Source organism: Bos indicus, chromosome 2, assembly GCF_029378745.1.
Source record: "Bos indicus isolate NIAB-ARS_2022 breed Sahiwal x Tharparkar chromosome 2, NIAB-ARS_B.indTharparkar_mat_pri_1.0, whole genome shotgun sequence".
In the NCBI taxonomy this organism is placed as follows: Eukaryota; Metazoa; Chordata; class Mammalia; order Artiodactyla; family Bovidae; genus Bos; species Bos indicus.
The window spans coordinates 119,161,160-119,184,031 of record NC_091761.1 but is presented as its reverse complement, the minus strand read 5'-3'; the positions used below and the strand labels follow the sequence as shown (position 1 = coordinate 119,184,031).

At 43.9% G+C, this 22,872-nt stretch overlaps 1 non-coding gene across 1 annotated transcript; it reads right to left on the bottom strand.

The window, feature by feature from the left end:
* Window positions 1-22,799: 22,799 nt before the first annotated feature.
* TRNAG-UCC (transfer RNA glycine (anticodon UCC)) lies at window positions 22,800-22,872 on the bottom strand. The gene has a single exon. It is a non-coding gene; the product is annotated as a tRNA-Gly (tRNA).

The window sequence follows — 22,872 nt, the reverse complement described above, 5'->3', positions numbered from 1 at the left end:
CCTAGGCCTTCTCAGCGCCTGTCTGGTCTCTTGGTGAGGGTTTTGCAGCCATTTTAGAAAAGCAGCTCCCTACAGCAAATGGTTGTCACCACTTTGATCACTCTTCCAGTAGGTGGCAGCACACCCCCAAAGATGTGGACACCTGACAGGGAGGAGTCGGGGGGGAAGCCTTAAGTTTAGTTTCAGGTCAATGCGTCTTCCAATTCAGTTTAAGTAGTGGTGGTGTTAGTCATTCAGCCGTGTCCAACTCTTTGTGACCCCATGGACTATAGCCCTCCAGGCTCCTCTAGCCACAGGATTTCCCAGATAAGAATACTGGAGTGGGTTGCTATTTCCTTCTCCAGAGGATCTTCCTGATCCAGGGACCGAACCCGCGTCTCCTGCGTTGATAAAGTGAAATTGCTCAGTGGTGTCTGACTCTGCGACCCCATGGACTGTAGCCTACTACGCTCCTCCGTCTATGGGATTTTCCAGGCAAGAGTACTGAAGTGGGTTGCCATTTCCTTCTCCAGAGGATCTTCCTAACCCAGGGATTGAACCCAGGTCTCCCACACTGTAGGCAGACGCTTTGTTGTCTGAGCCACCAGGGAAGTCCAAGAAGTCCTTCATCGGTAGGTGGATTCTTTACCACTGAACCACTAGAGAAACCCCGGGCTTAGGAATCTGCAGAAAGTCCACTCAGCACAGGAGTGCTATGGAATCCCCACAAAAAAGTGGATACTAATTGGGCCCAAGAACTAAATTTTGTTGAATGGTTGTTCTATGCTGTTTATCTCTCTGAGTTGTCACTTACCCATACTTGGCCCACTAATAACTTCATTGTAACTCAGTCTTTGTCTCCCCTCAGCCTTAAAAAGTGCAAAGCTTTTCTCATCCAAAAAGAGTTTGTCTCTTCACCCTACCTCCCTGCCTAGCTGTTCCCTCTAAACTTTACTGCCAAACTTCAAGAAGGGTCACACTGCTGCTTCCCACTTCTTTGCCTCCAGTAGGGTGGCTGCTGTCCCCACACCAGCATTGAGTTCGTTAATGGGTTCTCATGACCAAAGGCTGTAAATCCAGTGGTTGGTCTTCCCTTCAGTTATGGCTTCCCTGCAGCATCTGACAATTCCTTTCTGTTTGAAACTTCCTTTTCTCCCACTTAAGAAAGGGGTGGTGGCTCTAACAGTAGACCAGTGTGAAGAGGGACAAGAACAAATACCCCTGGGAGTAGAACCTCTCAGAATTTTACCCAATTAATATGCGTGAGCTAGTGGCTGTTCCTCCATGTCAGGTAACCCCGTAATTAGAGGAGAAAGACTTAATGATCCTTCTACTTGGAAATGTGAAAAGAACACTTGTATAACTGCTGACTTCTGAGTGGAGGGACTTGGTTTTATTTACTGTCCTGTCTCATGGCCCTAGGATAGTCTGTGACACATGCTAGGTCCTCAGTAGATAATGAATGAAGAAATCCTAGAGAAACGTCTTCCCTCAACTGCAGGAAACCTATGGCAGCAGCAGGAAGGAGTCTCTAAGGCCAGGAATTCTTAACATATATTTTTGAAGTTCTTAATCTTTTTGTGTTGGAAATTCTTGGGTAAAGCCTTTGAAAAGTTTTCAGAATAATGTTTCCCATTAAAAAAAAAAGGATTATAAGGGAAATAAGTATACTGAAAAAAGTTTTCAAAATATTAATATACATAATTTGTGATAGAATTATGTGTTCACTAATGCATTAGGTAGGTGTGCGTGCATGCTAAGTCGCTTCAGTCGTGTCCAACTCTGTGCCACCCTATGGACTGTAACCCACCAGGCTCCTCTGTCCATGGGATTCTCCAAGCAAGAATACTGGAGTGGGTTGCCATTTTCTTTTCCAGGGGATTTTCCCAACCCAGGTTCGAACCTGGGTCTCCTACATTGCAGGCAGATTCTTTACCATCTGAGCCACCAGGAAAGCCCCAGGTAAGATGTATTTACATTTAAAATACAGTTCCTGTTGCATGCGTGCTCAGTCCTGTTTGACTCTCTGTGACCCCCCCCCCCCGCCAGACTCCTCTGTCCATGGGATTTTCCAGGCAAGAATGCTGGAGTGGGTTGCCATTTCCTCCCCCAGGGGATCTTCCTGCCCAGGGAGTGAACCTGTGTCTCTTGCATCTCTTGCATTGGCAGGCGGATTCTTTACCATTGCACCACCTGAGAAGCCCAAAATATAGTTAGGGAGTTTGGTTCTGGTGATGGTGGAGTGGCTTTTAACAGATTAACCCTCCTGTTGGGAATTATAAACTTGATAAAATATAAAAATCAACTTCTGAGGTGTTGAAGACCAAACAATAGAAGCTGAGACAGGTACCATCCTTGAAAGAAGCTAAAGACACTGGGGGAGATACATGTTTAACCAGCTTTTCCCTTGAGGATATGCCCCCCCACCCCCTACGGATTGGCATGAATCTTTGGACATAGACTTTAAGCAGAAAGGGAGTCTTACTAAACTGAGAAGTCAGGTTGGAGCAAACATGAATCTGGCAACCTACCTGAAGATAAGAGATAACTAATTGCCTTCAAATTCTTGATTGAGTCCCATATTTATGAGCAGCGCAAGACTCTCATGTTGTTGCTGTTCAATTCCTCAGTTGTGTCCGACTCTTTGTGATCCCATGGACTACAGCACGCCAGGCTTCCCTGTCCTTCACAGTCTCCCGGAGCTTGCTCAAACTCATGTCCGTTGAATTGGTGATGCCATCCAGCCATCTCATCCTGTGTCATCCCCTTCCTCTCCTGCCTTCAATCTTTCACAGCATCAAGGTCTTTTCCAGTTAGTTCTTCTCATCAGGTGGCCAAAGTACTGAAACTTCAGCTTCAGCATCAGTCCTTCCAGTTGATTTTCAGGGTTGATTTCCTTTAGGATTGACTGGTTAGATCTCCTTGCAGTCCAAGGGACTCTCAAGAGTCTTCTCCAACACAACAGTTCAAAAGCATCAATTCTTCAGTCTTCTTTATGGTCTAACTCACATCCATACACATCTACTGGAAAAACCATAGCTTTGACTAGACGGACCTTTGTCGGGAAAGTGATGTCTCTGCTTTTAAATATACTGTCTAGGTTTGTCATAGCTTTTCTTCCAAGCTAATTTCATGGCTGCAGTCACTATCCACAGTGATTTTAGAGCCCCAGAAAATAAAGTCTGTCGTTTCCGTTTTTTCCCCATCTTTTTGCCATGAAGTGATGGGGCTGGACACCATGATCTTTGTTTTTTTAATGTTGAGTTTTAAGTCAGCTTTTTCACTCTCCTCCCAGGGGAAAACAGGAAAGGTGAGAAAGAGCTGGCTATAGATTCCAGCAGATACCTGGTGCTGGAGGGAAGTTTGGAGTTCAAATTTTTCCCAGTTAGAAGGGTTTGATAAACACTTCAAGTGTTTCTTTGAAACTCAGAAGGGTCATACATTAGACATACAGAATAGCACATTCCAGGCCTAAGGACTAAGGACTAGGACTAAGGGCAAAATACGAAACTGAAGTAGACTCACCCTAACAAAGAGTAAAACCTAAAACAATCAGTGGGGGAGTCTGCTGGGAATTTAACTGCATACTAGAACAAAATCTAACAGTGTTCAGGGGAAGATAACAATCCAGACTCTGCAATATGTCATTCATATTGTCCAGTAAGCAAAAAGATTAATAGACGTGCAATGAACCATGACTGTCCACAATCAAGGGAAAAAGGCAAACAACTCATGTTGAAATTTGTAAGCAAGCACTTTAATCATTGTAAACATGTTAAAGAATCTACAGGAAAAGATAAGTATATTGAATGAAGAAATGAGGAATTTCTGGAGAGAATGGAAACTCTGAGAACTGAATGGAAATCCTAGAAGTGAAAGTACTATGTTAAAAATTTAGCTAGAAAGGCTTAGTAGCAGGAAAAAGGATCCATAAGGATCCAAAAGGATTGGTCTAGAAAATAGACCAATAGCAGTATAGAGTTCAAAACATGCTACTCCTAAATATGATATCAAAAGATATTAAATATTTCAAGCTGAAGGAACTTGAGAAACAGCAAGTGCATGAAGGATTTTTGGAGTGTCCCCTGAAGCAGCTCATAAAACCCTCATATGAAAGTACCCTTGTTATACCCAGAAGAAGGACTTCCCTGGTGGCTCTGATGGTAAAGCGTCTGCCTACAATGCGGGAGACCCAGGTTCAATCCCTGGGTTGGGAAGATCTCCTGGAGAAGGAAATGGCAACCCACTCCAGTATTCTTGCCTGGAAAATCCCATGGATGGAAGAGCCTGGTAGGCTACAGTCCACGGGGTCGCAGAGTCCGGACACGACTGGAAGACAGAGGGACACCAAAAGGGAATTTTAAGGAATAGGCCTGCTGTTTTCCCCGTTTACTACACTCAGTTTATATCCTTTTTTTTTTTTTTTTGGTCCTTATTTTTCCACAACTCTCTATTATTCATCAAACCTAACATAAAAATACTCAGGTTTAACCACTTCTTCAAGTCTTCATTTCCTTATAAAGGCTTCCATGTCTCGTAAGACTTACATAAATCTGTCTGCTTTTCTCTTTTTATTTATTTGGCTACATCAGGTCTTTGTTGGTGGTGCACAGGTTTGCTCTGTGTTATGTGGGATCTCAGTTTACCCCACCAGGGACTGAACGCAAGTCCCCTGCATAAGAAGGCAGATTCTTAACCATTGGATCACCAGGGAAGGTCTGCTTTTCTTTCTGTCTCGTTAAATTTTTTAATTGCAGGATAATTGCTTTACAAAATTTTGTTGTTTTCTGCCAAACCTTAACATGAATCAGCCATCAGATCAGATCAGATCAGATCAGTCGCTCAGTCGTGTCCGACTCCTTGCAACCCCATGAATTGCAGCACGCCAGGCCTCCCTGTCCATCACCAACTCACAGAGTTCACTCAAACTCACGTCCACCAAGTCAGTGATGCCATCCAGCCATCTCATCCTCTGTCGTCCCCTTCTCCTCCTGCCCCCAATCCCTCCCAGCATCAGAGTCTTTTCCAATGAGTCAACTCTTCGCATGAGGTGGCCAAAGTACTGGAGTTTCAGCTTTAGCATCATTCCTTCCAAAGAAATCCCAGGGCTGATCTCCCTCAGAATGGACTGGTTGGATCTCCTTGCAGTCCAAGGGACTCCCAAGAGTCTTCTCCAACACCACAGTTCAAAAGCATCAATTCTTCGGCACTCAGCCTTCTTCACAGTCCAACTCTCACATCCATACATGACCACAGGAAAAACCATAGCCTTGACTAGACGGACCTTTGTTGGCAAAGTAATGTCTCTAGCATAATGAATATGCTATCTAGGTTGGTCATAACTTTCCTTCCAAGGAGCAAGGGTCTTTTAATTTCATGGCTGCAGTCACCATCTGCAGTGATTTTGGAGCCCAAAAAAATAAAGTCTGACACTGTTTCCACTGTTTCCCCATCTATTTCCCATGAAGTGTTGAACCTCCTTCCTATGTCCCTTCCCACCCCACCCCTCTAGGTTGATACAGAGCCCCTGTTTGAGTTTCCTGAGCCATACAGCAAATTCCCATTGGCTATCTATTTTACATATGATGATGTAAATTTCCGTGTTACTCTTTCCATACATCTCACCCTCTCCTCCCCTCTCCCCATGTCCATAAGTCCATTCTCTATCTCTGTTTCTCCATTGCTGCCCTCCCTGTAAATAAGTTCTTCAGTACCATTCTCCTAGATTCAGTATATATGTGTTAGAATACAATATTTGTCTTTCTCTTTCTGGCTTCCCTTGTGGTTCAGCTGGTAAAGAATCCACCTGCTTTTCTCTTTTTAAATCTTTTTTTTTTTTAATCTATTGTTACAGGGCTCTAGCCAAGAACTTAGACATATAAAGGAAAAAGATACTTTTCCTCCCCAACATGATCCAAACTAAAGGTCTAAGAGAAAAAGATGAGAGAAAAAGAAACAGAGCCTCAATGGCAATATCAAATTGTCTGTCATATGTGGAATTGAGTCCAAGAAGGAGAGGAAAGAAGGAATAGGCACAAATAAATCTCTTAGAAAAATAATGGCAGAAAAATATCTAAATTGATGAAAAACAACCTACAGAGCCAAGAAGAAAGTCACACACACCTCAGCATAGCATAACTGAGTTGTTGAAAAACAAAATAAACTTTTAAACAAAGCCAGGCAAAAGAATGAAGGCTAAGCCTCGCAGGAAAATGACAAGATAATGGATGATAGTGTTAAAGGAAAAGTATCAATCTAGAATTCTGTATCTACAAAGTGTTTTTCAAAAATAAAGGGAAATAAGTCATTTTCAAACAACTGAAGCCGAGAGAGCTCATCAGTAAGTATACTTGAGTTTCGAGAAATGCTGAAGAAAGTTTTTCATGCTGAAGGGGAATGATGTCAAATGGAAAGCTGGGTCCTCCAGAAGAAATAAAGAGCACCAGAAATGCTACATAATACCCTTTGAAAGGTCTAAAGCAAAAACCTAACACATACTTGCTGGGGTTTATAATATATGTAAAAGTAAAATACATGACAAAAGTAGCACAAACTAAGGAAGTGGGTCCATGAAGTTGTATGATTTTGAGATCCTTGTATTAGACTTAAGCTAGTATAAAGTTAATTCAGGGTAAACAGTGATAAATTAAAAATACATAGTGTATGTTTAACCCTGGTTGTTCAGTGGCTCAGTAGTGTCCAACTCTTTGCGACCCCCTGAACTGCAGGACGCTACGCTAGGCTTCCCTGTCCTTCACTCTTTCCTGGACCTTGCTCAAACTCATGTCTATCGAGTCAGTGATGCCATCCAACCATCTCATCCTCTGTCACTCCCTCTCATCCTACCCTGAATCTTTCCCAGCTTTGGGGTCTTTTCCAATGAGTCAGCTCTTCACATCAAGTGGCCAAAGTATTGGAGCTTCAGCATCAGTCCTTCCAGTGAATATTCAGGGTTGATTTCCTTTAGGATCAACTGGCTTGATCTCCTTGCTGTCCAAGGGACTCTCAAAAGTCTTCGCCAGAACCACAAATTGAATGCATCAATTCTTTGGTGCTCAGTCTTCTTTATGGCTTTATAGTCCAACTCTCACATCCATACATGACTACTAGAAAAACCATAGCTTTAACTCTACAGACCTTTGTCGGGCAAGTGATGTTTCTGCTTTTTAATATGGCATTTAGTTTTGTCATAGCTTTCCTTCCAAAGAGCAAGTGTATTTTAATTTTGTGGCTGCAGTCATCATTCTCAGTGATTTTGGAGCCCAAGAAAATAAAATCTGTCACTATTTCCACATATCCCTCATCTATTTGCATGAAGTGATGGGACTGGATGCCATGACCTTAGTTTTTTTAATGTTGAGTTTAAGTCAGTTTTTCACTCTCCTCTTTCACCCTCAACAGGTTCTTTAGTTTCTCTTCACTTTCAGCCATTAGAATGGTATCATCTGCATATCTGAGTTTATTGATATTTCTCCCAGAAATCTTGATTCCAGCTTGTGATTTATCCAGCCAGGCATTTTACATGAGGTACTCTGCATATAAGTTTAAAACAAGCAGGGTGACAATATAGAGCCTTGTCATACTCCTTTCCCCAACTAGGCCATTGTTCCATGTCCGATCCTAACTGTTGCTTCTTGGCCTGTGTACAGGTTTCTCAGGAGACAGGTAAGGTGGTCTGGTATTTCCACCTCTTGAAGAATTTTCCACAATTTGTTGTGATCCACACAGTCAAAGGCTTTGGCATAGTCTATAAAGCAGAAGTAGATGTTTTTTTTTGAACTATCTTGCTTTTTCTATGATCCAACAGATGTTAGCAATTTGATCTCTGGTTCCTCTGCCTTTTCTAAAACCAGCTTGAACATCTGGAAGTTCTCAGTTCACGAAGTGTTGAAGCCTGGTTGGAGAATTTTGAGCATTACTTTGTTAGTGTGTGAGATGAGTGCAATTGTGCGATAGTTTGAACATTCTTTGGCATTGCCTTTCTTTGGGATTGGAATAAAAACCTTTTCCAGTCCTGTGGCCATTGCTGAGTTTTCCAAATTTGCTGGCATACTGAGTGCAGCACTTTCACAGCATTATCTTTTAGGATTTGAAATAGCTGGAATTCCATCACCTCTACTAGCTTTGTTCGTAGTAATGCTTCCTAAGGCCCACTTGACTTCACATTCCAGGATGTCTGACTCTAGGTGAGTGATCACACCATCATGATTATCCGGGTCATTAAGATCTTTTTTGTATAGTTCTGTGTGTTCTTGCCACCTTTTCTTAATCTCTTCAGCTTATGTTAGATACTTACTGTTTCTGCCCTTTACTGTGCCCATCTTTGCTTGAAATGTTCCCTTAGTATCTAATATTCTTGAAAAGATCTCTAGTCTTTCCCATCCTATTGTTTTCCTCTATTTCTTTGCATTGTTCACTTAAGAAGGTTTTCTTATTTCTCCTTGCTATTCTCTGGAACTCTGCATTCAGTATATTTTCCCCTTTCTCCTTTGCGTTTCACTTCTCTTCTTTTTTCAGCTACTTGTAAAGCCTCCTCAGACAGCCACTCTATCTTCTCACATTTCTTTTTCTTGGACCTCCCTGGTGGCTCAGATGGTAATCCCCAGAGCAACCATTAAATGAAATCATACAAAGAGGGATAGCTGAAGACTCAATACAGAATATAGAATACTAATTCCAAGTGGCAAAATGTGAAAAAATAACCTAAAATAAGATAGAAGAACAAGGGTTAGATGGGACAGTAGAAAGCAAGTGTCTTGAACAGATATTTTAAGAAAGAAGCTATCTGGTTAGGAAAAAAACACATGAAAAAGTGGTCAACATTCACCGTCATCAGAGAAATACAAAACTGCAACAAGATACCACTACACACCCAGCAGTGGGGCCATAGTTAAAACTACTGACAATGCTAAATGTGGTCAAGAATATAGAGCTAGAACTCTGAAATTACTGGCAGAATGTACATGTATAGGCACCCTTGTTATTTATTTTGGGGGGGCCATGCCACCTGGCTTGTGGGATCTCAGTTCCCCAACCAGGGATTGAACCCAGGCCTCAGCAGTGAAAATCTGGAATCTTAACCACTGGGTGACCAGGGAACTCCCTAGGTACACCTTGTTTTATTGTGCTTTAATTTTTTTTTTTCTTTTCACTTTTTGGCTGCTTTGCATGGTGTGATATGTGGGATCCCAGCTCCCCAACTGGAACTACCGCAACTCCCGCAGTGGAAGCCAGAGTCTTAACCTCTGAACTTCCATGGAAGTCCCTGTGATCAGTGACCTTTGATGTTACTATTATAATTGTTTTGAGGCATAGTGAACCAGATCTACATAAGACTGCAAATTTAATGTGTGTGTAATCTGGCTGCTTCCCCTGTGGACTGTCCTTCTGTCTTTCCCTCTCCTCGGGCCTCCCTGTTCCCTGGGATGCAATATTGAAATTAGGCCAATTATTAATGATAACCCTACAATGACCTCTAAGTGTTCAAGTGAAAGGAAGAGTCACATGTCCCTCAATTTAAATACAAGACTAGAAATGATTAAGCTTAGTGAGAAAGGCATGTGGAAAGCTCAGACAGGCTGAAAAGTAGGCCTCTGGCACAGAACAGTTAGCCAAGTTGTGAATTGAGAAGAAAAGTTTCTGAAAGAAATTAAAAGTGTGACTCATGGACACATGAGTAATGAGAAAGTGAAGCAGCCTTACTGCTGACATGGAGAATGTCTCAGCGGTCTGGAGAGAAGACCAAATGAGCCACAGCATCCCTTTAAGCCAAAAAGTGAAAGTTGCTCAGTTGTAAACTTTGCGACCCCACGGACTATGGCCTGCCAGGCCCCTGTCCATATAGTTCTCCAGGCAAGAATACTGGAGTGGGGTCTTCCCAATCCAGGGACTGACCCTGAGTCTCTTGCATTGCAGGCAGATTCTTTACCATCTGAGCCACCAGGGAAGCCCTCCCTTAAGCCAAAGCCCAATCCTAATCAAAGCCCCAGCTCTCTTCACTTCTGAGAAGCCTGAAGAAGGTGAGAAAGCTGCAGAAGAACAGTGTGAAGCTGGCAGAGGTTGGTTCCTGAGGTTTAAGGAATGACGGTCTCTCCACAACAGAGAACTGCAAGGTGAAGCAGCAAGTGCTGATGTAGAAGCTGTAGCAAGTTAACTGGGAGATCCAGCGAGGATCCTGAATGGAGGGCTACACTAAACGAAGTCCCTGCTGGGACTTCCCAGGTGGCGCTAGTGGTGAAAAGTCTGTCTAACAGTGCAGGAGACCTGGGTTTGGTTCCTGGATTGGGAAGATCCCCTGGAGAAGGAAATGAAGTGACATAGCACAGCACACCAAACAATGGATTTTCAATGTAGACAAAACAAATTTTTTAAAAAATATACTTTTTTTTTTTATTGTTTGCAGGGTCTTAGCTCCCTGATGAGGGATTGAACCTGAACCCTTGGCAGTGAAAACGCCCAGTCCTAACCACTGGACTGTCAGGGAACACCTTTATAATGGAAGAAGATTCCATATAGGACTTTCAGAGCTGGAGACGAGAAGTCAATGCCTCAGAGGACAGGCAGACTTTCTTGTTAGGGGCTAAAGCAGCTGGTGACTTCAAGATGAAACTGAAGTTCTTTTACCATTTCCAAAACCCTGAGGCCCTTCAGAATTATGCTAAATCTACTCTGTCCATGCTTTATAAATGGAATGACAAAGTCTGGATGATGCACAGTACCTTACAACATGGTTTGCTGAGTATTTTAATCCCACTGCTGAAAACTACTGCCCAGAAAAAAAAAGATTCCTTTCAAAATATTACTGCTCACTGATGATATACCTGGTCACCCAAGAGCACTGATGAAGATGTACAATGAAATTTGTGTTGTTTTCATGCCTGCTGATGCAGCAGCCATTTTTTTTTTGAAAAAATTATTTACTTATTTTTGATTGCACTGGGTTTTCATTGCCACGTGTGGGCTTTCTCTAGTTGCACACGGGCTTCTCATTGCAATGGCTTCTCTTGTGGAGCACAGGCTCTAGGCACACAGGCTTCATCAGTTAAGAGGCACGAGTTTAGCTGCTCTGAAGCATGTGGGATCTTCCCGGACCAGGGATCAAACCCATATCCCCTGCATTGGCAGTCAGCTTCTTATCCATTGTACCACCAGGGAAGTCCCACAGCATCCATTCTGCAACACACGGATTAAGGAGTAATTTCGATTTTCGAGTTTTATTGTTTAAGATATACATTTCATATGCTATAGCTGCCATAGATTGTCATTCCTCTGATGGACCTGGGTAACGTACAGTTGATCCTTGAACAATACAGGGACTGGGGATTCCAACCCTCCTCACAGTCGAAAATCTGTGTAGTGCTATCTCAGTACTTCAGTGGAGGAAGTAACTGTAGATGTGGCGGAAATAGCAAGAGAACTAGAAGTAAAACCTCAGACTTGCCTGGTGGTCCAGTGGTTAAGAATCTGCCTGTCAATGTAGGGACACAGGTTCAATCCCTGGTCTGGGAAGATCCCACATGTCACGGAGCAACTAAGCCTTCGTGCCACAGCTACTGAAACCCATGCTCTAGAGCCCATGTTCTGCAATGAAAAGCCACCATAATAAGAAGCTCCCACACTGCAATTAGAGAGTAGCCTCTGTTTGTCACAGCTAGAGAAAAGCCCGTGTGTGCATGCTAAGTCGCTTCAGTTGTGTCTGACTCTTTTCGACCCCATGGACTCCAAGCTCCTCTGTCCATGGGATTATCCAGGCAAGAATACTGGAGTGGGTTGCCATGTCCTCCTCCAGGGGAGTTTTCCCAACCCAAGGATCAAACCTGCATTTCCTGCAACTCCTGCACTGCAGGTGGATTTTTTACTGCTGAGCCACTGGGGAAGTCTAGAGGAAAACCCACACAGCAACAAAGACCCAGCACAGCCCAAAATAAAAATAAATAAATAAATTTTTTTTTTTTAAAGTGGAGCCTGAAGATGTGACTGAGTTGCTGCAGTCTCATGATAACACTTTAATAGATGGGGAGTTGCTTCTTATGGATGAGCAAAGAAAGTGGTTTCTTGAGATGGAATCTACTCCTGGTAAAGATGCTATGGAGATTGTTGAAATTACAACAAAGGATTTAGGATATGACAGAAACTTGGTTGATAAAGCAGTAGCACGGTCCAGGAGGACTGACTCCAATGTGGAAAGTTTTACCATTGAAAAATGTTATCAAACCGTATCACATGCTACGAGAAATCATTCGTGAAAGGAAGAGTCAATTGATGTGGCACACTTCATTGTTGTCTTATTTTAAGAAATTGCACAACCATCCCACCTTCAGCAACAACCACCAGGCATCAACACAGAGGCGAGACCCTCCACCAGGATAAAGATTACAACTCACTGATGATGGTTATCACAACTTCTATATGCACTGGGAAACCAAAAAAATTCACATGACTTACTTTATTGTGGTATCTGCTTTATCACAGCGATCTGGAACCGAACCTGCAATATCTCCAAGGTGTGCCTATATAGCCATTTTGGAAAGCGCTTGACCGTTTGTTATAAAGTTAAATGTACACCTACACTGGAAGTTTATAATAAGGTGAAGTTAAAGATATACCTATCTGGTGCCTCATCAATTCCACTCCTAAATATTTACTCAGGAGGAAACATAATATATCCACAAAAAAATCTTGTACAAAAATGCTTGCAGCAGCTTTGTTCATAATAGCCAAAAACTGGAAACCACTCAAATGTCCATCAAGAGGAGAATGGATGAATCTACTGTGGTATAATGCAATGGAATGCTCCTCAGCAATAAAAGGGAACAAACGACTTATATACTCAACAACATGGATGACTTAAAAATAGTATATCCAGTGAGAGAAGGCAGAATGAACAAGCAAAACCAATCACTTTTAAATACAAATTGGAACAGTGGTTGCCTCTGGGGTTGGGAGGGGATTGAGTGGAAAGAACCTCAAGGGAATTTCTAGGGTGATGGAAACAGTCTAAATCTTGACTGCGGTGGGGGTTACAGATTGAGCAATTGTCAAAACTCATAAAACTGCACATTATGATTTGTGCATTTTATTGAATGTAAATTATACATTGACTTTTAAAATGTACAAGCAAATTAAAGTTAAATTTTATTTTTTAAAGACATATTGGAGTTAAAGTTGTTATTTAGTTTGAAATAAAGCACTATATTATATAACTACAAGGATATATTGTACAACACAGGAAATACAGCCAGTGTTTAATCTTACCTATAAATGGAGCATAACATTTAAAAATTGTGAATCACTATATTATACACCTGTAACTTATGTAATATTGTACATCAGTTATACTTCAATTAGAAAAGTAAATACATGAACTTAATAAAATTATAGGGTGGGCTTTGACAAGACAATACACACACAATTTTTTACACCCAATTGATTTCAATTTTCTGTTTCAATGGTATGGTGGTGGTTTAGTTGCTGAGTTGTGTCTGACTCTTGCAACACCATGGACTGTAGCCTGCCAGGCTCCTCTGTCCATGGGATTCTCTAGGCAAGAATACTGGAGTGGGTTGCCATTTCCTTCTCCAGTTCAATGGTATAAGTCTTGAAAATCTTCACTTTCAAAGATAAATATCTAAGCTTCCAGGGCTTTCTTTACTAAAAGAAGATAGGCTTTTCTCAAAGAATACCAGCATTCTTCAAGGCTCTTTTAGTTTAACTCTACTTGTCATAAGTATATTTGTTCTAAGAAAAATGAGTTCTTTAGCTAGATCACAATTCAGAAACACACTGTCTCAGAAAGAAAAGATTGTGGATTCGTGGTTCAATTTTGATGCCCTAAAGATTGAAATCTTCCCTGGTTGCTCAGCACCAGGATCAGTGCCGAGAATCAGCACTGCAATACAGGAGACACAGGTTCAATCACTGGGTTGGGAAGATACTCTGGAATTTTTAAATACTCTCACAGTTTTTAAAGGAATGGCAACCCACTCCAGTATTCTTGCCTGGTCAATCTCCTCTGGACAGAGGAGCCTGGCAGGCTATAGTCCATGGAGTAGCAAGAATTAGACAAGACTTAGTGACTAAACAACAACAACAACGACTGAAATAACTTTTGAAAGAAGTATGAACTGTTGCTAGGTGTTGGCAAATTTTTCTATGCAAAGAAGTCGATGTTTTGTGTCTGGTCTCTATCCTAAGAGAGCACTTTTCCAGCCCAGATCATTTGCAAAGGTGGATTTTTAGGAGCATCATAAATGATGACTTTGGGACCTCAGAGAAGTCTCATTCATATGGTTAAATATATCTGCTACTACTGCTAAGTCACTTCAGTCGTGTCCGACTCTGTGCGACCCCATAGATGGCAGCCCACCAGGCTCCACCGTCCCTGGGGAATCCCAGGCAAGAACACTGGAGTGGGTTGCCATTTCCTTCTCCAATGCATGAAAGTGAAAAGTGAAACTGAAGTTGCTCAGTCGTCTGACTCTTCGTGACCCCATGGACTGCAGCCCACCAGGCTCCTCCATCCCTGTCCATGGGATTTTCCAGGCAAGAGTACTGGAGTGGGTTGCCATTGCCTTCTCCTAAATTTAACTAAGTAAGCCAATTCAAGGATAAAATTTTTTTTTGTTCAAAACATTGCCAGAAGTGCCTTTCTTTTTCTTTCAGAAGACAGTAAGACTTCCGCTGTTTGTTTGAATAAAGCACTTGTCCTTTGAAAGCCAGTGAGGAGCATTTTCTGGAGTCTGTTCCCATTTCCTGACAAGCTTTTTGCAAATGGAGTGATTGAGGGACCTGATTCTTCAGAAGTTGCTGACTTTATGAATGTTGACAAAACATCTTTCAGAGACGTCGGAAAAGTCTTTACTGCCTGTGCATTGAGAGATGACGACATGGAGAGTTTCATCACTAAGTCCAAATGAAATCAGCTTTGCAGGAGGTCCATCTGGGCAGAGAATGAAGCTTTTCTTCCCAGGCAAAGTTCTATTTGGCAAAGACCCTTTTTACTGCTTCCAAAATGTCCACAGTCTTTACAGTTTGCAAAAGCCACTCAGAAAGTCAGGATTCTTCGGTACTGCCAGCATGCCAACAGTGAGGCAAACAAGAAGACCCCTCTGTTGGGATTGATGAGGCAGCTCTGTCCTCAAAGATCTGCTTCAAAATGTTGAAAGACATGCCATCTATTCTAAAACGTATCACACCACATGACAGGGTAACTGCTTCCAGTGTTTCCTTCTGATCCAATCCCCAAAGCAGCCTGGTAATTTCTGCACGTGCCACTGGAGTCTAATGTGTCCCTCCGATGGCGTGGGAGATTTTCCTCTGGGCCCCTGGTAAGCAGTTTGGAGGATGCTCCAATAAAAGCTTACTGTGACATAGCAAATCCAAGTGTTGGAAGTGCTCCAGCTTTTCTGAATTGAGTTTTCCTTACATAACCACCACCCCCACCCCAACATCTTTTAATGATTTTCAGGACAGATAGATGTGCCGTGCCCTTTCCATTTTGCTGATCCCATTCTTCCATTCACAAGAATTTTTCAGTACAGGAAACACTGAGGCTTTTGTATCCTGTCATGTTCATTACTAAAAGCGAAACAGTTATGACCGATTCATGCTGATGTATGGAAAAAGCAACGCAATAGTATAAAGCAATTATCCTTCAGTTAAAAATAAATAAAAGTGAAACCAGATAATACATCCTCTGTATTGTACTTCAGTATTACTCCTATAATGTGACTTCTTACAGAGACCTTGCTGGTCTTCTGATGTGTCAGCCTGGCCAAGTGAGAGTCCCCATTTCTTTAGTCAAGCATAAACTGGGTGTTGCAGAGAAGATGTTTGGTAGATGGGCTGAAAGTCCATAGACAGTTGATTTTCAGTCAAGGAGATTATCCTAGATCCTCTGGGTGGGACTGATTTCAAACAGTTGAAAAGCTTTAAGAGCAAAGTGTTAGATTCCCCAAAGAAATTCTGTCCATGTACTTCCAGCCCTGTCCCTTCCCAACAGCCTGCCCTATGTATTTGGGACATGCCCACCCCCATAAGCCTGAAAGCCAGTTCCTTACACTTACAATGCAATAAATCTCTTGATATATACAGCTGATTCTCATTATCAGTTTTTGATTTTTGTATTTGTAAATTCAACCACTTGCTAAAGGCTACTTGTAACCCCCAAATCCATGCACATGGTGTTTTCGAGATCATACAAGATCATTCACATGGTCCTCCAGGACATGCGCAGAACTTGTGAGACGTCTAACATGCATCTAGTGAAGTTGAATAAGGTGACCCTGCTTTGTGGGTTTTTTTTTGGAGGGGACCCTGCCTTTTTTTCTTTTTTGCCATGTCACGTGGCTTATGGGCTCTTAGTTCCCTGACCAGGGATTGAACCTGAGCCTCCACAGTGGAAGTGCGGCATCTTAACCACTGGACTGAGAGGGAAGTCCAGACTCTGCCTTTTTGGTGCAGCTCTCACACTGTAAGCAAGTGTCCTTTTGACAATCCATTTAGTGCCATGGTTTTGCATTTTTGTCCTTCTTGCTGGTGATTTTACCATTTGAAATGGTCCCCCACGCAGTGCTGAAGTGGTGTATACAGTTCTAAGCTGTGTGCAGTGTGCCTTAAGGGGAAAATGTGTTAGATGAGCTTCACTCAGGCCTGAGTTATGGTGCTCTTGGCTCTGAATTCAATGTTAATGAATCAACATATATGTGAAATTAGACATATGTACATGTGTCTTTAAACAGAAACACATGTAAGCAAGGTTATGTATTGATTGGTTGATGACATTTTCCCCAGGAGCAATGCTTTCGTGTTCACTAATCCAGTGTGTGCACCGATTTTATAGAACATAACTACTGCAAAGATGAAGCATTAACTGTATCTTCTGCTGACAGTTTCTCTGCTTAAAACCCTGATTGATAGTGACAGTCACAGAACTTCTAAGATTACTGTGGTTTGTTGCTTATGTTTGCAATCAAAGGAAACTTAAAAGTCAGTGAAGGTGAAGTTGCAAGTTTTATTCCCATCCAAGTTTATGGCTCCCCTGAATTCATGGCCCCCAGGTTAAGACACATCTAAATAGAGGGTCATGGAGAAGGATCACATCAATCCTGGCAGTCAGGTGGTGTGGGCTGGAGGTGGGGAGGTTCCCACAGGCTCTGCAGAAGCCAGTGAGGCAGAGAAGGCCCAGTCGGGCTAATTTAGCCCTCCCTAGCATGTTGCCTGCGGTTATTCTTGCTTCATATATATATAAACCAGTCGACCCTAAAGGAAATCAGTCCTGAATATTTATTGGAAGGACTAAAGCCGAAGCTGAGACTCCAATACTTTGGCCAGCTGAAGTGAAGAACTAACTCATTGGAAAAGACCCTGATGCTGGGAAAGATTGAAGGCGAGAGGAGAAGGGGAGGACAGAGGATGAGATGGTTGGATGGCATCACCGACTCGATGGACATGAGTTTGAGCAAGCTCTGGGAGTTGATGATGGACAGGGAAGCCTGGTGTGCTGCAGTCCATGGGGTCACAAAGAGTTGGACCTGACTGAGCGACTGAACTGAACTGAACTTTTAAAAACATTTATTCAGTTGCACTGGATTTTAGTTGGGACACACAATATCTTCAATTGTGGCATGGGAACTCTTAGTTAGGTATGTGGGGTCTATGTTCCCTGACCAGGGATTGAATCCAGGCCCCTCGAATTGGGAGCACAAAGTGTTAGCCCCTGGAGAAGGCAATGGCACCCCACTCCAGTACTCTTGCCTGGAAAATCCCATGGACGGAGGAGCCTGGTAGGCTGCAGTCCATGGGGTCGCTATGAGTCGGACATGACTGAGCGACCTCACTTTCACTTTTCACTTTCATGCATTAGAGAAGGAAATGGCAACCCACTCCAGTGTTCTTGCCTGGAGAACCGCAGGGACGGGGGAGCCTGGTGGGCTGCCGTCTATGGGGTTGCACAGAGTCGGACACGACTGAAGCGACTTAACAGCAGCAGTAGAAGTGTTAGCCCCTGGACCACCAGGGAAGTCTCTCCTGTGGTTATTCTTCAAAGGATGGTTGGGTGACCCCATCTGGAAGAGCAGTGTTTGCCTCCAGTGCTGAGGAGCTGCCCTCAAGGAGGGGAGTTTGGCTGGTGTAGCCCTGGGGTCCCTCTCTGGTGGAGTCTCAGAAGATACAACTGGGTGGTGGGTGAGCCTTGATTGTTTTCAACTGGAAGTAATCCTCATGATCAAGAGACATTTCAGGGCGGCAGATTTTGTCCCCACATTTTAGGGCGGCAGATTTTGTCCCCTCTGGTCCCACCTTTAAAACTTCTGGTACAAAGTTTCAAGGTCCAGAAGTAGCGCTGGTAGATAGTTGATCTCAGGGAACCGGTCTGTTGGCCAAGGAAAACAAAGGTTCATGGTTAGAACACATGATAAATCCAGATTCTTAGTCCTGAGCACTGCCATCGGGGAAGATTTCTAAATGTCAGGGTCAAAGCATCTAGAGCAGTCAGAACTGTCTCTGATGAGTTCAGCCATGAGGATGAGGGTGGTTTAAAGAGGGGCAATTGTGTGATCTCTCTCCAGAGGATGTTAGGTGTTCAACTTAACTTTTCAGGGCTTCAGGAAAAGGACAGCTTTGATTTATTTATGTATGAATTTATTTAGCTGCACTGGGTCTTAGTTGAGGCACTCAGGGTCTTTAGTTGCAGCATGTGGGATTTTTTTTTTTTAATGTTTAATGTTTATTTATTTGGCTGCACTCAGCCTCAGCTGCGGTATGCAGGATCTAGTTCCCTGACCAGGGATCAAACCGGGACCCCCTGCATTGGCAGTATGGAGTCTTAGCCACTGGACCATCAGGAAAGTCCCACAGTTTGGGTTTTTGATGAAAAAAGTGGGATGAAAAAAGCCAAGTCAAAAGTGGGAGAGAAGTTGGAAACATGAGTTGGAAGAGTGGTAGCCAAATTCTGGAGAAAGCTAGAAGAATTTAGGATATTTTCGAGTTTATAGGGATCACTTTGGGGTTGGACACCATCTGTCTTTTTTATTTTATTTTTGGCTGCCCTGCAAGGCTTGTGGGACTTCAGTCTCACAAGGGATCGAACCCTTGCCCCCCGCAATGGAAATGCAGAGTCCTAATCACTAGACCACCAGAGAAGTCCCAGACACTATTTGTCTTGATTCATCTCTTGTTCTACCTATGATTTTAAACCTCCTTCTGTGTGGACCTTTTGTCTCTTTGTGAAATTAACCAGTAAACCCTGATTCATCAGATGGGGGGGATCCTTTGGCCGCCTGTGCACACAGGACCTCTCTGCCATCCTGGAAGGTGAGGGGGGCCTGCTTGGCCAGGGTCATTACAAAGAGGGGCTGGTAATCCGTCCTGTGCAGGCCTCTGTGCCCTGCAGCTTCAGGTGCTGGGAACATGAGGACTTGCTTTTGGCATCTTTGGGTCATGAAGCTGGACCTTGGTCCTTCTTGGCTGGGCACGAATTTACCTCCAATTGTTGATGCTTCCTTAAGCACAGCTCTGTGGACCCAGGGTATCGCTCTCTATTTAGGTCTTATTGTACCCATTTTGTGAACAAGAACTGAGAGTTGCAGAGTAACTAGCTGACCGAGCTGACCCCATCTGACCTCACCCTCTGTCAGATCACAGCTTTGGCAGAACCTTTACCTCAACATCTGCTCTGTTGGGTAAGGATGTGGCTCTGCTTTTGACCCCGGGTCTGTGGCGATCCGTCCCTGAATGACCCGTCCCCAACCCCCAGCGTGAGGTTGGAGGTCTGCACATTTCCCCTAAAATCCTCGGTGCCCACCTCAGGCTCCTACCTGGGGAAGAGCTGTCACCCAGTTGGGACCACTTCTGCTCTTTCCCTGCAGGAGACTGCCTTCTCACACTTCCCAGTGTCACAACTATGCACATCCCATGACCCGTGGCTCAGGAATGAATGGATGAAAGCTTGAGAAAATACTTCACCCCAGGTGGACCTATTGTCTTCAAAGGGTTCCTCTGTGACCTGAGCTCTTTCCCCGAGGCTCTTGGGGCTTTGTTAGCATCTAGACAGCTGTCCATGAGCCTGAGGGAAGCCTCAGGTGGATCTGGGTGAGCTTCAGGTCTTGGCATCTGCAGTGTTGCTTTGAGAATCCACAGATCCTCTCCAGAAATACCCACAGAGTCATACACATAGAATCTTTAAAAAAATGTTTTATTTTATATTGGATTTTTTTTTGTATTGTTGATTAACAATGTATTCATTTCAGGTGTAGAGCAAAGTGATTCCATTGTACATATACATGCATCTATTCTTTTTCAAATTCTGCCCCATTTAGGTTATTGCAGAATATTGAGCAGAGTTCCTTGTGCAATACAGAAGGTCCATACACATAGAATCCTGCCAGCAACTTCAAGGGGCTCGGGAACCTGCCGCACCCCCGCCCCGAGTCTTTCAATCTCATCTCCTATTTCAGGCATCACTCAGTCAGGCAAAGTGAAGACAAAAAGTAAAAGGTATTGCAATTGCTCTAAGACATCAGGATTGTGAACCTAGGGGCAGAGTCCTGGCCATGGAGAAGGTCAAATAGCATGTTGCCCACTTGCAGTGGTCCCACTTGGATAAGGTAGGAATGGAACTGTCCTGCCTGCGAGTTAGCCAAGGTCCAAGGTTAAAGGCAGAGCCCTCCAGACCATCACATGTGCCTGAGACTTCTCACACCAGCGGCATCAAGTTCAGCCAATTGTACTATTTGAGGGGACAACCCCCGCCCCCGACACCAAGACTGCCCTTACTGCAGGCACCAGCTGCACGTTCAGGGGCCCTGGGACCACCTTTACTTTAGATCAGCTGGCTACAAATTTCAGGGTCCTCAAGGCTACAGATTTCATGATGCTCACAACCACTCTCAGGTCTGATGATTTGCTAGAATGACTCATAGAACTCGCTGAAAACTACTATACTCAACAGCCACATTTATTACAGGGAAGGATACAAATTAGAACCAGGAGTAGAATGGTGGCATCCAGGGATGTCCAAGTGTGGAGCTTGGCCCTTCCTTTCCCTGTGGAGACATGAGTGGCATCGCCCCTCCCAGCCATGTGTGACGAAACGCACAGGGGATTGCCAACCTGGAAAGTTCACTAAACCTCCGTGTCCAGCATTCAGACGGGAGTCTCACTATGGAGGCATGAATCAGGGGCCGCTTGGTTGGATGCTATCACCAGCCCAACCTCCTTCCCTGGAGGATGAGCTGACATCACACAATAAGTCACTTAGTTAGAATAAAGTACATACCGTGGTCCAGAGTCCCACCATGAATGACAGATAATCTCATGTTACTTAGGAGATTCCAAGAGCTTGGAGTTTCCCTCCCAGGATCCAGGACAAAGGGACCCAGGCCAGATCTTTCTCACGGGAGAGGCCAAATTTCTTAACACACAGCTCCTGACCTCAGTCTTCTGCACCTCAGTTGGCTGCTCACCTCAATTCTCTTTTTTAAATGTTAGTCGCTCAATCGTGTCTGTCTCTTTGCAACCCCATGACCTGTGGCCCACCAGGTTCCTCTGTCCACAGAATTCTTCAGGCAAGAATACTGGAGTGGGTTGCCATTTCCTACTCCAGGGCATCTTCCTGACCCAAAGATTGAACCTGGGTCTCCTGCATTGTGGGCAGATTCTTTACCATCTGAGCCACCAGGAATGGTTTAATTATTATTATTTTAAAATTTATTTATTTATTTTTGGCTGGGCTGGGTCTTCATTGCTGTGTGGACTTTTCTCTACTTGCAGAGAGCTGGGGCTACACTTCGTTGCGATGACCTCTCTTGTCGTGGAGCATGGGCTTAGGGCACACGGGTTTCAGTAGTTGTGGTTCTCGGGCTCTAAAAGCACAGGCTCAATGTTGTGGTACATGGGCTCAATTGCTCCACAGCACGTGGGATCTTCCCAGACAGGGGATGAAACCCATGTCTCTTGCATTGGCAGGCCGCTTCTTACCCACTGAGCCTCCAGGGAAGCCCCTCACCTCAATTCTCATTGTACATTCTGCTTGGTAAGTGACCCCATAAGTCTCCTCCAGGCTGTGAGCTTGCAATGGGGGAAGTGTTGAATGAAGCAGGTGGCTGAACTCAGGGTCTGGTCCACTGATAGGAAGTGACATTTGCTTCTCTACCAGTAACTACCAGTTTCTTCCCCTGCATCCCTGCTGGTTTATCTGTGGAGAGACCCAGAGTCCTGACTGGTCACTGTGGAAGGGCGACAGGTGGCCACTTTCACAACCTCCTGCTCCTAGCCTTCCCTCTGTGGGCACTCTGTGACGTGCTTACGCTGAGCCACGTCCTGTTCAGTCTGAGTCCTGCTCCATGTTGACTGAGCCTGTGGTGCTTAGAATTGGGAGGACAGAGCAGAGGACCGAGCACGGCCCAGTTTCCCATCATCCGGACCAGAGGCTGATGGGGGTGGAAGCAAGGTTAGTGGACTGAGGAGTTCACCAGAGACAGGAATGAGAGACAGGAAGTAGATGATGCTCTCAGAGGCTTGGGGTCTGAAGCCCAGACTAAGGACAGCAGTAGCTGCAGAAGATCACAGAATTGAAGGAGGCTTTTTGTTTGTATTTGTTTTTAATGTGTGAGAGACTTGAGTCCATTTAAACGAACATTGAAAAGGGGTAGGGAAACGATAGATAGATGTTGAACAAAGAAGAGAGAGATTTTGGGGCTTGGGAAGCTGGGCTTTCAGACTTGGATGGAGTGGCTACCTTAGAGAGGAGGGAGAGTGGGCCTTTCATTTCATTTTCATATATATTTTTATTTTGCTGCACTTTGAGGCATGCAGGATTGTAGTTCCCTGAACAGGGATCCAACCCATGCCCCCTGCGATGGAAGCACAGAGTCTTAACCACTGGACCACCAGGGA